Here is a 14,263-nt window from a genome sequence, read left to right on the forward strand (position 1 = left end):
ACACTTCTTGTTCCCTCGCAGACTCACAACCACTTTGCTCTCCGGCCCTGCCCAGAGTCCTGCTGCCAGCAAGAGGTAGGAGATTGGGAAATGGTGGAAAGGGGGCGGCAGTCCCCGAGGCTGGAGGCCCGACGTGGAAGGGGCTGCGAGGGAGAGAGAGCGCTTGGCTCCGGGAGCGGAATGGAACGGGAGTGGGAAGCGAGGGAGCGGCCACCCTGTTCCCGGGGTTCGAGCCGGAGCGTCCAGCAGAATGGACCTCTGTGTGGGCGGGGGCGGGGCCTCCTTTGGTAGCCTTTTGGGAGAGGGACCGACTCCTGCCCGAGGTCTGGAGCATCTGGGTTGTTCTTCGGCTCCGCAACTGGCAGAGGCAGTACAAGGCCCGAACAAGGCTGTCGGGTCCTGTAATATATTGTGAACTTGTGGCCGCTTCAGGCTCCGGGAAAGTGAGGTCGCGCCTCCGGGACCTTCTTTTGCATACGAACGAGATAGAATTTCACGCACCCCGCGAGGCCCCGGGAGCCTTGCCTCCCTCCCTGGACACCCAGAGCCCGGCTCCCCGCTCTCACTTCTTCCGGTGCCCCCAGACCCCTGGCGGGCGGCCCAATCCCAGGCAGGATTCGCGCTCGGAGCCTCAGGCTTGTAGTATACGTTTGACTTCGTTCTCTGCATATTTGGGGAATGAGACCTTCTTAGAGACGTGGGTTGTTCCACGGCCCCACTTTGGGGCTTCCCTCCTCCTCCTGGTTGCACTGGCTGTGTCTGTGCTCAGCCCTTTTGTTTTAATATGGTCAAAGTTATTCATTTGACATCTGAGACCTTCTCTGTGCTTTGTGTGGTCATCAATTCTAACCTCCCCAGACGGCACCGGGAGCCTGCTCTGTGTCCCCTCATTTACTGAGATCCCCCTTTATACGGAAATCCGGGACCCGCTTTGTCCTTCCCTTCGAGCAGGCCGTGAGAGCGCCCCCTCGTGCCCACGTTCTGCAGGCCTGTTTCCCAGTTTTCCCAGCAGTGCTTGTCACATGGTGACAATCCCCAAAGCTGGAGTCTTTGGCTTCATCCATTGCCAGCTTGTGAGGCCATTTACCCCCAGTCTGTTCCATTGGTCCTCCTGCTATTTCTCAGCCAGGACCACTTTGCTTGGATGGTCGCTGCTTCCTGAGACAGTTTAGGAGCTGCTCCTGCTGGGCCACCATCCTTGAGGGTTTTTCATTAGTTCCCTTAATATTCTGGGTCTTTTGTTCTTCCAGACAAACTTTGTGATTTCTTCTGGTTCTATAAAAGAGTTTTTGGTCAGTGTGATTGGTACAGCCCTGAATGAGCAAATTAACTTAGGTCGGATTGCCCTTTTTATTATGTTAGCTCTGCCTACCCATGAGCAATGGATATTTTCACAGATGTCGAGATTTGACTTTATATGTGTGAAAAGTGTTTTGTAATTGTGTTAAACATACAATTCCTGTGTTTGTCTTGGCAAAGGGATTGGCAAATATTTCCTATTGTCTAGAATATTTTAAATGGAATCTCTCATGCTCTTGCTGTGGGACTTTTTTGGTAATCTATAGAAATGCTGATGATTTATGTGGATTTATTTTGTGTCCTGCAATTTTGCTAGTTATTCATTCTTTCAACTATTTTTTTAAGTTGATTCTCTAAGTATGCCATCCTATCATCCACAAAGCCTGATGGTTTATTTTCTTCATTGTCTACTTTAACTGCTTCCATTCGGGAGATACGAAAAGTAAAATGGCTGAGGCGGCAGTTTAAATACTTACAGGCACGTGGCCTAATGATTTGTCTCTATCAGCATGGCTTTAATTAAAATACTAATTTCTCTTATTATATCAGTCTTTATCATTTTTAATTGTAACAGATTTGAACCTAAGACCTCCAGTCTCTAGGCCTGGCTCTCAATCTACTGAGCTACCCAGCTGCCCCAACAAGTGTTTTTAATAAGAGTGGCTATTGTATTGTGTCAAAAGCTTTTTGTGCATCTATTGAGATAATCATGTGATGTCTGTTAGTTTGATCATTGATAGGGTCTATATCCTGATGGTTTTCCCAACAGTTAATCAGCCTTGCATTCCTGGTATGAATCTCACCTGGTCATAGTGAATAAGGTAAGATTTTTGCATCAACGTTCATTAAGGAAATTGGACTATAATTTTCTTTCTCGGTTTTTGCTTTTCCTGACTTAGGTATCATATCAGCATCATATTTTATCATAAAAGAAATTTGGTAGGACTCCTTCTCTGCCTATTTTGCCAAATAGTTCATATACTATTGGGATTAATTGTTCTTTAAATTCTGATAGAATGTATTTGTGAATCCATCAGACTCTGGGAATTTTTTCTTAGGATTTTATTTGATGGCTTGTTCATTTTCTTCCTTATTGAAGTATTCTGTTCCCTGTTTTGTTCACCTACATTTTCAGATTTATTGCCATATAATTGGGCAAAATAGTCCCCAAGGATTGCTTTAATTTATTCTTCATTAGAGGTAAAATCACCTTTTCATTTTTGATACTGGTAATTTGATTCTCTACTTTTTTTTTTAAACTCTTACCTTCTGTTTTGGAACCAATACATAGTATTGGTTCCAAGACTGAAGAATGGCTAGGCAATGGGAAGTGACCTAGGACAGATTTGAAGCTAGGACTTCCCATCTCTAGGCCTGGCTCTCAAGTCACTGAGCTACTCAGCTGCTCCCTCTCTACTTTTTAATTAAATTAATTAATGTGCTTTTTTCGCAAAACTGAATCCTAGTCTTATTAATAGTTCACTAATCCCTTACTTTCAATTTTATTAATTTCTCCTTTGATTTCCGATTTAGTCTTTAATTGGGGATTTTAATTTTGTTCCTTTTTAATTTTTAAAAATTGCATGCCCAGTTCATTGAACTCTTTTTTCTGTATTTTATTGATATAAGCATTCAAGGATATACATTTGCCCCCACATAGTGCTTTTGATTTATCTAATCAATTTCAGTATGTTATTTGTTCACTGTCGTTCTCTTTAATGAAATCATTCATTCTTTCTATACTTTGTTCTTTAACCCATCCTTTTTTTATTTAGATTATTTCATTTCCAGTTGATTTTAATTTGTGATTTGAAAAGGATGCATTTAGTATTTATGCTTTTCTGCATATGATTGTGAAGTTTTTGTGCCCCAGTACCTGGTCACTTTTTGTATATATACCATGTGCTGATGGAAAAAAAGATATATTCTTTTTTATCCCCATTCAGTTTTCTCCATTGATGGGGCAGCTAGATGGCTCAGTGGATTGAGAGCCAGGCCTAGAGACAATTTTCTCCACTGATCTATTAAATCTAACTTTTCTAGGATTTCATTCACTTCCATTACTTCTTTCTTGTTTATTTTTTTTTTATCAGATTTATCTAGTTCTGAAAGGGGAAAGTTGAGGTCCCCCATTAGTATAGTTTTACTGTCTATTTCTTCCTTAAGCTCCCTTCATTTCTCCTTTAAAAATTTAGAAAGTTGCAGGATACAAAAATATCACACAAATCATCAGCTTTTCTATATATTTCCAACACATCTTAGCCCCAAGAGTTCGAGAAATAATTCCATTTAAAATCACCTTAAATAATATAAAATACTTAGGAATCTATCTGCCAAGAAAAACACAGGAATTATACTAATACAACTACAAAACACTTTCCTCATAATTAAAAATAGATCTAAGCAATTGGAAAACAATTGCTCACAAGTGGGCCGAGCTAACATAATAAAAATGACCATCCTGCCCAAATTAATTTACTTAATTATTGCTATATCTTTCAAACTACTAAGGAACTGTTTTACCTAATTAGGAAAAAGTATAGCAAAAGTTCATTTGGAAGAGCAAAAGATCAAGAATATCCAGGGGAAATAGTGAAAAGAAATGTGAAGGAAGGTGGCCTAGTAGTAATAGATCTTAAACTGTACTATAAAGCAATGGTCATCAAAGCAATATGGTAGGGGGAAGCTGGGTAGCTCAGTGGAGTGAGAGTCAGGCCTAGAGACAGGAGGTCCTAGGTTCAAACCTGGCCTCAGCCACTTCCCAGCTGTGTGACCCTGGGCAAGTCACTTGACCCCCATTGCCCACCCTTACCAATCTTCCACCTATGAGACAATACACCGAAGTACAAGGGTTTAAAAAAAAAATTAAAAAAAAAAAAAAAGCAATATGGTACTGGCTAAGAGACAGAAGGGAGGATCAGTGTAATAGACTTGGGGTAAGTGACCTCAGCAAGACAATCTATGATAAACCTAAAGAGCTCAGCTTTTGGAACAAAAATCCACTATTTGACAAAAACTGACGGGAAAATTGGAAAACAGGAGAGAGACATCTCACACCCTATACCAAGGTAAATTCAGAATGGGTGAATGACTTGAATATAAAGAAGGAAACTATAAGTAAGTTAGGTGAACACAGAACTTGTTAGAGTTTGGGGAAAGGAAAGATTTTAAAACCGAGCAAGAGTTAGGAAAAAAAATTACAAAATGTAAATAAATAATCTTGATTACATTAAATTAAAAATGTTTTGTACAAACTAAACCAATGCAACCAAAATTAAAAGGGAAGCAAGAAATTGGGAAAAAATCTTTATAACAAAAAACTCTGACAAAGGTCTAATTACTCAAATATATAAGGAGCTAAATCCATTGCACAAAAAATTCAAGCCTTTCTCCAGCAGATAAATGGGCAAAGGACATGAATAGGCAATATTCAGATAAATTAATCAAAAGTATTAACAAACACATGAAAAAGTGTTCTAAATCTCTTATAATTAGTGAAATGCAAATCACTGTCCCTTTCTCAGTCTGGGTCTTGTTCTTTGTCGCCATAAAAATTTTCTCTGGTTAGGTGCATGTTTTGCTTTTGCTCATTTCCCAGCCTTTTTTTTTTTTTTTTTTCACCTTTTACTTTTACCTTAATGGTGGGCTCTGTTTTCAGCATGGTGGGGGGAACTCTCTTAAACTTCAGTTTTTCCCTGCTGCTATCCTATCTGAGTTTTTGTACTTTTCCCTGCTTCCATGGAGGTATGCTGGCCTATGGGCTGAGAGGTTTGGAAGCTACTCATTTAGTCTCCTCTAGGAACTGCAGTTGGCTGCAGGATTCAGGGCCCTGTGAGCTACTTTACTCTGGGACTCGGGCTTCCCTATAGGATCGTGCCAGGGCTCAGAACTTGGCTCTGCCTGTAGTTGGGCCTTTAGGCAGCCATTGAGGTCTGTCTGCAGCCTGATCTGGGGAGGGAGAGAGGCCATTGCAGCCAGGAGGGATGGCCAGAGAAAATTCCTGTGAACTGTAAGTCTTAAAATTAATGGTTTGCTAAATATGTGAAAATTATAAGTCTTTTATTTATAAAAGAGGTGAAAGTAGAGAAATACAAAAGGATAGAAAAAGACATTAACCTGTCTAACCAAATATTGTTCCAGTGCTCGACTTGTTAACCTTCAATCAGAATTAAACTCTCTCCAGAAGACAGGAAGGGAAAGCCAGCTATCCATTCACCCAAGACAATGACTGGAGCTGAAGGTGACTCCTGAGGCCAAATTTCTTCTTTGAGCTGACCTTCTTCTTGGAGTTTACTCTCTACTAGCCTCTTTCACCAGACCTCTTCACCAGACTCCTTTACCAGACTGCCTTCATGGCTTTTATGGTGGTTTCCTGTCCCTGCCCCTTTACACAAGAGCCAGTTACAGCTTCAAAATTGTCTGAGTTCTTACCTTTGGAATTATACCTTTCTGAGTGTGTGGACTCTTACATTTCTGGCTTGTTCTCACCTAGTGTCAAGTAAGGTGTGAACTTACTAAGTGGTTTTCAAGGTTCTCCCACCTAGTTCAAGCTTGTGTTGATTCAGAGTTATTGCCAACAAAACTGTTAACTACAACCAGGCAAAGAGAACAAAGTGTGAACTCAAAGTGAACCAAGAATTTCGTTTCACATTACCAAGAGGTGGAGGTCCCTGTTCTTGGGACATCCAGGCTGGTATGGCTGGCTTCTGGAGTGTGTATCAGGGAGGAGGTGCAAGAGGGCTGCCAGGGCAGGAGGGGGAGAGGCCATGAGGGGTTTTGGAGGCCAAAGAGCATTCGGTGTTTGGAAGTTTAGAGGTTAAACCTAGGAGCTTGACAAAGATAGAAGAGAAGTTTAATTGATTTTTGTTTTAATTGACAAAAAATAGTGAAGATTGAGAGAGACAAAGACAGGGAGACAGAGAGGCAGATTTAGCCAATACTACTTAAAACCTACCTAAATCTTCTTCTCTCAACCTATAAACTACCTAAAAACTGTCCTTTGAGAGAGTCTCACTACTAACTCTTTAGCCTCGCTAACCAGGCCCAACCTACACTATATATATCTATATTCTAACTCACTCTCTCCACCATGCACAGCTCCCCACCCCCCCCCCCCCACACACACACTCTCACAGCAGCCCCCTCCCCTCAGGAAACCTCAGAGCAAAAGGCCCCTCTTCACACCTGGGCTTGCTTTGACCTCTCCCTGTCCAACTGCCCTTCTTCCATGACTTCCTCTCTCAGAGCAGTCTCTATTTCCTGTTCCTGTGGGCTGATCTCCATGGTAACAGAACCTCTTCTCTTTGGGCCTGGCTCTGTCCACTGAGCCAGCCAGCTCTTTTCTCAGTTAAGTCACTGCAAGAGATTAAGAATTGAGGGCAGGCCTGGCTCTGGGTGACTCCTGTAGTCCCTCACCCCATGTAGATCCCTGTGGGGCAGCCTCGGGCCTGGGAAGTGGAGGGAAAACCTCTGCCCCTCTGGGTTCCTTTTCCCTCCCCAGCTCAGGGTGCAGAGGCCCAGGGCCTGGCCCAGGAGGGATGGGGCTGAGCCAGATCCTGAGCTGGGAGGGAGATCAGGGCAGGTTTCTTCTCAGGTTCCACCAAGAGCCATTGGCCCAGAGAGTGAGCCCAAAGGCAGAGAGGAAGATGGGCTTTTCTACACTGGGGGAAAGAGGGGAGTGACTGCCCGGGGTGGGGTGGGGGGGTGGGGAGTGGGTGGCAGGGCGCTCCAGGCCATTTCCTGCTGCTCAGAAGGGCAGAGAAGTCACACATTCCCTGGGCCAAGGAAGGCCTGTCAGGAAGAGCTTTGGCTGGAGCTCCATTCAGGGGGCCATAAAGTGGGTGGAAGGTTTGAGGGGAGGACCCTGAGTGGAGAGACAAAGATGGAGGAACTTCACCAGATGGACTCACTGGGGCTACTTTGCTGCCTCTACAGGGAGTCTGGAGTCCAAGGGATGGCCTTTGAGAGGGACAGACTCCCAGGCCAGGTAAGTACATTCCAGCCCCAGATGGGAGCCCCATCAGCCAGGGAGGCCCTTCCCAGGCTCTGACACAAAATGGGCTGGGAAGCTGCTGCCTCCTTCCTGCTGGGACATTTCTGTCCCCACATCCAAGACTGGAGGAACAGCCTTTCCCGACTTTCTTTGCAACTTCGAGTCTTACACTAAATTCAAGTCCTTAGTATTGGCATGGAAGTTCAAAAATCCTACTTGGATTGGTATGGACTTTTTTTTAAATTTATTTTTATTTTTATTTTTTTTGACCATGTGTTCCATGGCGCTGTGCAGTTTCTCATCAATTCCAATGGGAGTTGTTGGTTTCCATGACCTTGTGCTTCTTGCACTGTATAGTGGCTCTTGTTGTTCCCTTCTTCTGGTATCGAACATAATCATTAATCACAGTTATAATATTTAACAATGAATGACAGGTTTCCATAGTCTAAAGCTTTTGGGTATGCATTAATATTAGAACAAATATGTTTTAAACTTTGATTACTCTGAAATCAAAAATTAATATTGATTATATGTACTTTAAGTACAAGGAATTTTAAAAAAGGCAAGAAACAATCAAATGTTCTAAAAAAGTAAAAGGTAATAGCAAAATAAAATTTCAGGAATTCAATGTGTTCCCAAAATGGTGTCCACTTTTTTATGGACTATTATCTCCAATGAATGTGACATTTGAAAAAATCTATGAACTCATGAATACTTGTCACAAGTTCTACAGATGTAGCAAATCTTTCAACCTTGGCTGAGATATTTTTAACAAAGTCTGTTACTACCATCATTCCAAAATGTGGCAGAGGAGCCCAGAAAAAAAACCAAAAAGACAAACCTCTGTACTGTTGTTGAAAACCCTTTTTTGGGGCTAAAATGTCACCAGGAATTTAGATCATTTTGGTGGAAAAGTAGAATAAAATAGGGGCCTTGATTTAGGGAGGCCCTCTGGGAGAGAAGGCTCTAAGGGTTCTGGGTACCACAGAAGTCATTGGTTCCCCAGGGGAGGTTTTAGCTGGGTCTTGAAGCTCAGAGGCAGGAGGGGAGAACCTTCCCTGCAGGGAGACAGACAGCCCCTGGAAAGGCCCAGAATCAGAGCATGGAAGGTCTTGGCCAAGGTTCAGCCAGGAGGCCAGTGTCTCTGGGTTAGAGGAGGAGGAGGAGGAAGGTGTGAGCAGAAAGGAAAGGGCTGGAAGGTCATTATATGCCATTGGATCCTATTGTGGGAATGGTCAGGGTCCTTGCTAGTGATAGCTAGAATCAGACAGCTGGGGATGCCCCCCATAGAGCTCCCCTGTAGCTTCAGTATCCACTACAGAGTGTGATGCCTCCACTGCCCTTCTGCTGCTGAGCTCCCTGACCCAGAGAGTGAGGCGTTTGGGGGGAGCCCAGGAAGGACCTCACACAAAAATGGGGCCTTTTTCTCAGAAGAGGAGCTTTGAGTGTTCTTGAGCAGAGCTGTTTGTACCAGAGCCAGGAGCTGGGTACATTCCTTCTCTGTTCAGTAGAATTCCATCATGGTCCAGTCCTTCCCTTGTTGGACAGGCTGAAGAGAAAAGGGAAAGTTTCTGGAAGGCCTGAGAGTTTTCTTTTTAGATATGGAGTAGGGAGGTCCTGAAGGAGATATTGAGCATTGAGCTCAATTGCAAAGAATGGTATACAGACAGACTGGAGTGCTCTATATCCTTCTAAAAATCTGCTTTCTCCATTCTGCATAATAACCCTCTGAGGTTAATGTTCTTATTCTCATTATTTCACAGTTGAGGAAACTCAAGCAAACAGAGATTAAGTGACTTTTCAGAGTTACATAGTATGTAAGAGTCTGAGGTGGGATTGGAAATAAGATCTTCATGAATTTCTTCCATTTTGTAATCACTGAATTGCCTTTTTGTGCCCATTTTCCCACAGTCCCCTCCAACTCCAATTGTTTCCCGTTTTTTTTTCTTTTGGCATTTTGTAGAGTATTAGATAAAGCCTCAGTCCTGTTTTAGTTCTCCTGTTATTCCATTAGTGACTTAGACCATTCTCCACATTACTGAATCCTTGGCATTTGTTTTGGAAAACTTTGTTGTGATACTTTGTCTGCTGGAGAATGGCTCTTGGACCTGGATTTATTCTTGCATACCACACTCATTTCAGAGAAATTGGATTCCAAAGTTGTTCTCATTCACCCAATTTCTCTCTTATCCTGGATGCATGAATAATGTGTGTGCAGAAGTTTTTCAGTTTTAAATTATCAAACTTTTTCCTTGTTTTGATGATTGTCTCTATCTTGAATTCAGTTAAGAATTTGTGTGCTAGAACTGCAAAGTAAAACAACCCATAGGCACCATCTCACATCTGTCAATTAAGACAGAAAAAAGGAAATGATCAATTGAGAGATGTGTGAAAACTGGGACACTCATGCACTGTTGGTGGAGTTGTGAATTGATCTACTAGCATTCAGGGGAGCCACTTGGCACTCTGCCCAAAGGGCTTTAAAACAAACTGCATTTCCCTTGATCTAGCCATGTGTTCCAAAGAGACCCCCAAGAATGGGAAAGATATACATTTTTATGATAATAAAGAATTGGAAATGGAGGGATATTCCTTAATTGGGGAATGGCCCAACAAGTTATGATATGTGATTATGATGTAACCCTGTTGGGCTATGAAAAATAACAAGCAGGATCATTTCAGAGAAACCTGGGAAGACTTCCATGAACTAATGCAAAGTATGAGCAGAACCGGGAGAACATTTTATATGATCACAGCAACATTGTATGGTCAGTAGCTGTGAACAACTCAGCTGTTCTCAACAATTCTGTGTTCTAAGACAATCCCAAAGGAGTCGTGATGAGAAAAACCCTCTTCTTCCAGAGAAAGAACTGATGGACTTTGAATTCAGACCAAAACATATTTCCCTCTTTTGCTTCTTCTTTTTTTTTTTTTTTTTTGGTTTGAGCTTTCTTCCACAAGATGACTGATATGGAAAAATATCTTACATGATTACACATGCAAAGTCTATATCAGATTGCTTGCTGTCTTGGGCCGGGGTAAGGGAGAGAGGAAGAGAATTTGGAACTCAATTTTTAAAAAAATGAATGTTAGAAACAGTTTTTACATGGTATTAGGGAGCAAATAAAATATTATTACAAATACGTGGAAAGCCCATGATTACATTGACCAGAAATACAATCAGATCATGAGACTGATGGAATGAATTTTCTCCTAATTGTATGTCTCAGGCATTTGCTGTGTCTTGTCTGCAAACTGGGTCCATATTGGTCAGTCTTGTTTCCATGTTCCTTTGATTGTTTACAGATATTGGGAAGGAGTGGGCATCCTTTTCAGGGAACACCATCTATTCACTCTTCCCCCTCCCACCTTGGAAAGTCCCTAATGTTCTCAATATTGGATTGTTTCCTTTTCATTCATTGGTCTTATTGAATTCATCTGTTTGAAGGCATGTAAATAAGTTTACCCCCAATTTCTTTTTGTTTGTTTGTTTTTTTAAACCCTTAACTTCTGTGAATTGGCTCATAGGTGGAAGAGTGGTAAGGGTGGGCAGTGGGGGTCAAGTGACTTGCCCAGGGTCACACAGCTGGGAAGTCTCTGAGGACCTCCCGTCTCTAGGCCTGACTCTCAATCCACTGAGCTACCCAGCTGCCCTCTCCTCCCAATTTCGAGGTCTAGCCCTAAGCCTGGTCCTGATTGGTCAGGTAGTCAGCATACATTGCTTTAATAAATGCATGTGCTCAGAAGATCAGAACTTTGGTTCCTCGGTCATTTCATCTTTCTCTTGTCACAGTCAGCCTCTTTATTTTCTTCTACATTTGCCTGGAAATCTGGTCCCTGGGACAAAGCTATCCTAGTCCTCCAAGTGCCACACCCCCAAACCCCAGCCCAGATTGTAGCCTTCCAGCACTAAATCTCTCTGGCCTCAGCTTGTGTCTTCATCTCCCTTTACCCATAAGAATATGCATGAGTGGAACCTGCTTCCACTTTCAGGATAAGGCCTCCTTCCTTTCTTCATCTTTTCAGGCTTTTCCCCCTCTACCATACCTCCTGCCCTGTATGCTCTTCTCTTCCTGAGATGACAGAGACCACCTCCTTAGTCCTCCTCCTCTCAGTCCTGTCTGCAGCCTTTAATGCTTTTGGCCCTCTTTCTCCTCCTTGATATTCTCTTCTCTCTCCTGGGTTAGCTCCTGCCTCTCTGACCTCTGATTCTCTCTCTTTTCTGGCTTCTCCTCTAGATCCTGTAACAGCAGAGATAGGGTTATGGTGATGGAGCTCCTCCAGCCCTGTCTTTGGCTCGCTGCTCTTCGCCCTCTGGACTTCTTGGTGCTCTCATCAGCTACCAGGGATGCCATCACAATCTCTCTGCTGATGCGTCTCAGATCTACATTGTCTGTGCTGACCTCTAGTCTTGCATCTCTCCTTTCCTTACAGGGATTTCACCCTAGCTGACCAGCAGACATCTTGAGCTCATTGTGTCCCAACCAGACATTGTTCTGTCTCCCCTAGACAGAACCCCCACCTTCTCTATAGCTGTATCCTCCTCATCCCTCAGGCTCAAAGCCTGGGAGCCCTCCTTGACTCCTCCCTGTCTCTTACCCACCTATCCAATATGGCGCCTTCAGTTTCACCTTTGGAACATCTCTCCAATGCTCACCTTCTGTCCTGTGTCCCTGTCATCCTGCTGGAGGCCCCCATCACCTCCCTCCTGGACTAGAAAGACAACCTGCTGCTGGCTCTGTCTGCCACAAGGCTCTCCCCACTCCAAGTCCTCCTCCATTCAGCCACTAGAGTGATTTTCTGACAGCACAGTTTTTATTATGTCACTCCTCTACCCCACACACCCCACATGGCTCCCTATTTCCCCTAGGATCATATGCAAAACATTCTCTTTGGTGTTTAAAGCCCTTCTTTCCAGGGTTCTTATATGTTAGTCCCCAATCTGTATTCTTGGATCCAGGGACTGTGGCCTCCTGCACTCCTTCAGCTGCAGACTTTTAAAACAATCGCTTCCCTTCTGTCTTAAAATTGATGCTCTGCACCTGTTGCAAGGCAGCAGATGGGTTAGAGGTAGGCAGTTGGAGATGAATGGCTTACCCAAGGTCACATAGGGAGGAAGTATCTGAGGTCATATTTGAACCCAGGACCTCCTGTCTCTAGTTCTAGTTCTCTATTCGTAGAGTCAACCAAGTGCCCCCAAATGGAAAAGTTATTGGGTTTTCTTAACCCATATCTTCCCTCCTAGAAGCAGTCCTAATATAGAAGAGGAACAAGGGCTTGAGCAATCAAGGTTAAGATGCCCAGGATCATGTAGCTAGGAAGTGTCTGAGATCACATTTGAATCCAGGTCTTCCTGCCTCCAAATCTGGCACTCTATGCAATATAGGACCTGGCTGCCTCTAACTTTAGGCATTTTTGATGTATTTACCACATGCCTGGATTAGTTTTCCTCCACAGTTCAGAACACTGATGCCTTTCAACTTCCTCTAAGTCCCAACTAAAAAGATTCTATAGGAAAACCTTCCCTCATCCCTCTTCATCAGAGTGCCTTAATTCTTTTCATTCTTCCCTGTTTCTCCTAGACAGGGCTTGCTCTGTGTCCATATTTGTCTGTATATTGTCTCTTTCCACCATTGGATTATAAACTCCTTGAGAATGAGGATTGTTTTTTGCCTCTTGGGGAATCCCCAGAGCTTAGCACAGTGCTTGGGGCAGAACAGGTGCTAAATGGAGAGAGAATGGAACTGAACATTTCTGGTTCTTGAGATGCCCTCCATGTGTCCCTGTCTTCTCTGTATACACCTCCTCTTCTCCCCTGTGGTCCTGCAGTCCAACACAAGAAGCATCCTCCTGGAGCAGATGGGAAGCCACAAGATTCCTCCCATAATTCCTTTATCTTAATCCTTACCTCTAGCCCTAAAGGCTTTCCTCATTCCTCCTCTCTTTGTCTATCTGTAGTTTTTAAATTAAGCCTCTTTCTGCTCTCTCTGATGTTCCTCTGTTGCCACTGCCATCTTCTGTTATTCACTCCTCCTGTTTTTCTACTGCTCAGGGTGTTCAAGAAGCAAATGATCTCTTCCCTTTGGGTTTTCTTTCTAAAAATATTTCAGACTCCTTTTCATTAGTGAACATGTACTGTTCTGTCTGATATTGTGAAGCTTACATTTGTATGTGTTGGGAATGAATTTTAACCAAAGAGTAAACTGAGGCAGTTCTCCAAGGAAGACAAGCAAGGGAATACTGCTTGTCAGTAAAAGGGGTCAGAGGTTCTATTAATGCACAGAACAACAACAGACAAGATAACTGATATCATGGGATTGAGGGCAGCATGAGTGGTTATGGAGCTGGGAGAATCAAGGACACTGTGATTGATTGGAATAATCAATAATAAGGGGCCAGCAATGACCCAGCCCTCCTCCTCTCCTCACATGAAGAAGTGATTCTGGTGTGAGTGCAAGTGCAAGGTCAAGGCCCTGACTTTGGGCAGCAAACCAGGCATCTCTAAAAGATGGGTCAGGGGTGTAGAAATACTAGACCAGACTCCCTGGGGCTCGCCAGAATCTTTCAAGGTCATCTAATACCTTGTAATGAGACTAGAATGGTGATGACTTGCCCAAGAGCTTGAGTTTTCACTTCACCTATTACAGGTCTGCAGAATATTGAGCCCAATCAGGAGACAGAGAACCATGACTTAGGCATTTGCCAGGGAAAAACAAAAGTTAATGGTAAATAGGGTCCATAAGTAAATGATACAAAGTCAGCTGAGCCTTTTCAGAGGAGAGGTCACCCTGGGCTGCTTCCTTAGTTCCAACGTTCTCCAGAACATCTTCCATTTCCTGGATTTGGAATAGTCTGATATTATTCCTGTATCCTTTCCATTGCTTTTGAATGCCTTTTTTCCAAGGACTTGTAGCATTTTTTGTTTCTGATTTGAATTGTTCCATGTAACAATTTCCAATCTTGGAAGTGGCA

This window comes from Gracilinanus agilis, chromosome 4 (assembly GCF_016433145.1).
Source record: "Gracilinanus agilis isolate LMUSP501 chromosome 4, AgileGrace, whole genome shotgun sequence".
Taxonomy (NCBI): Eukaryota; Metazoa; Chordata; class Mammalia; order Didelphimorphia; family Didelphidae; genus Gracilinanus; species Gracilinanus agilis.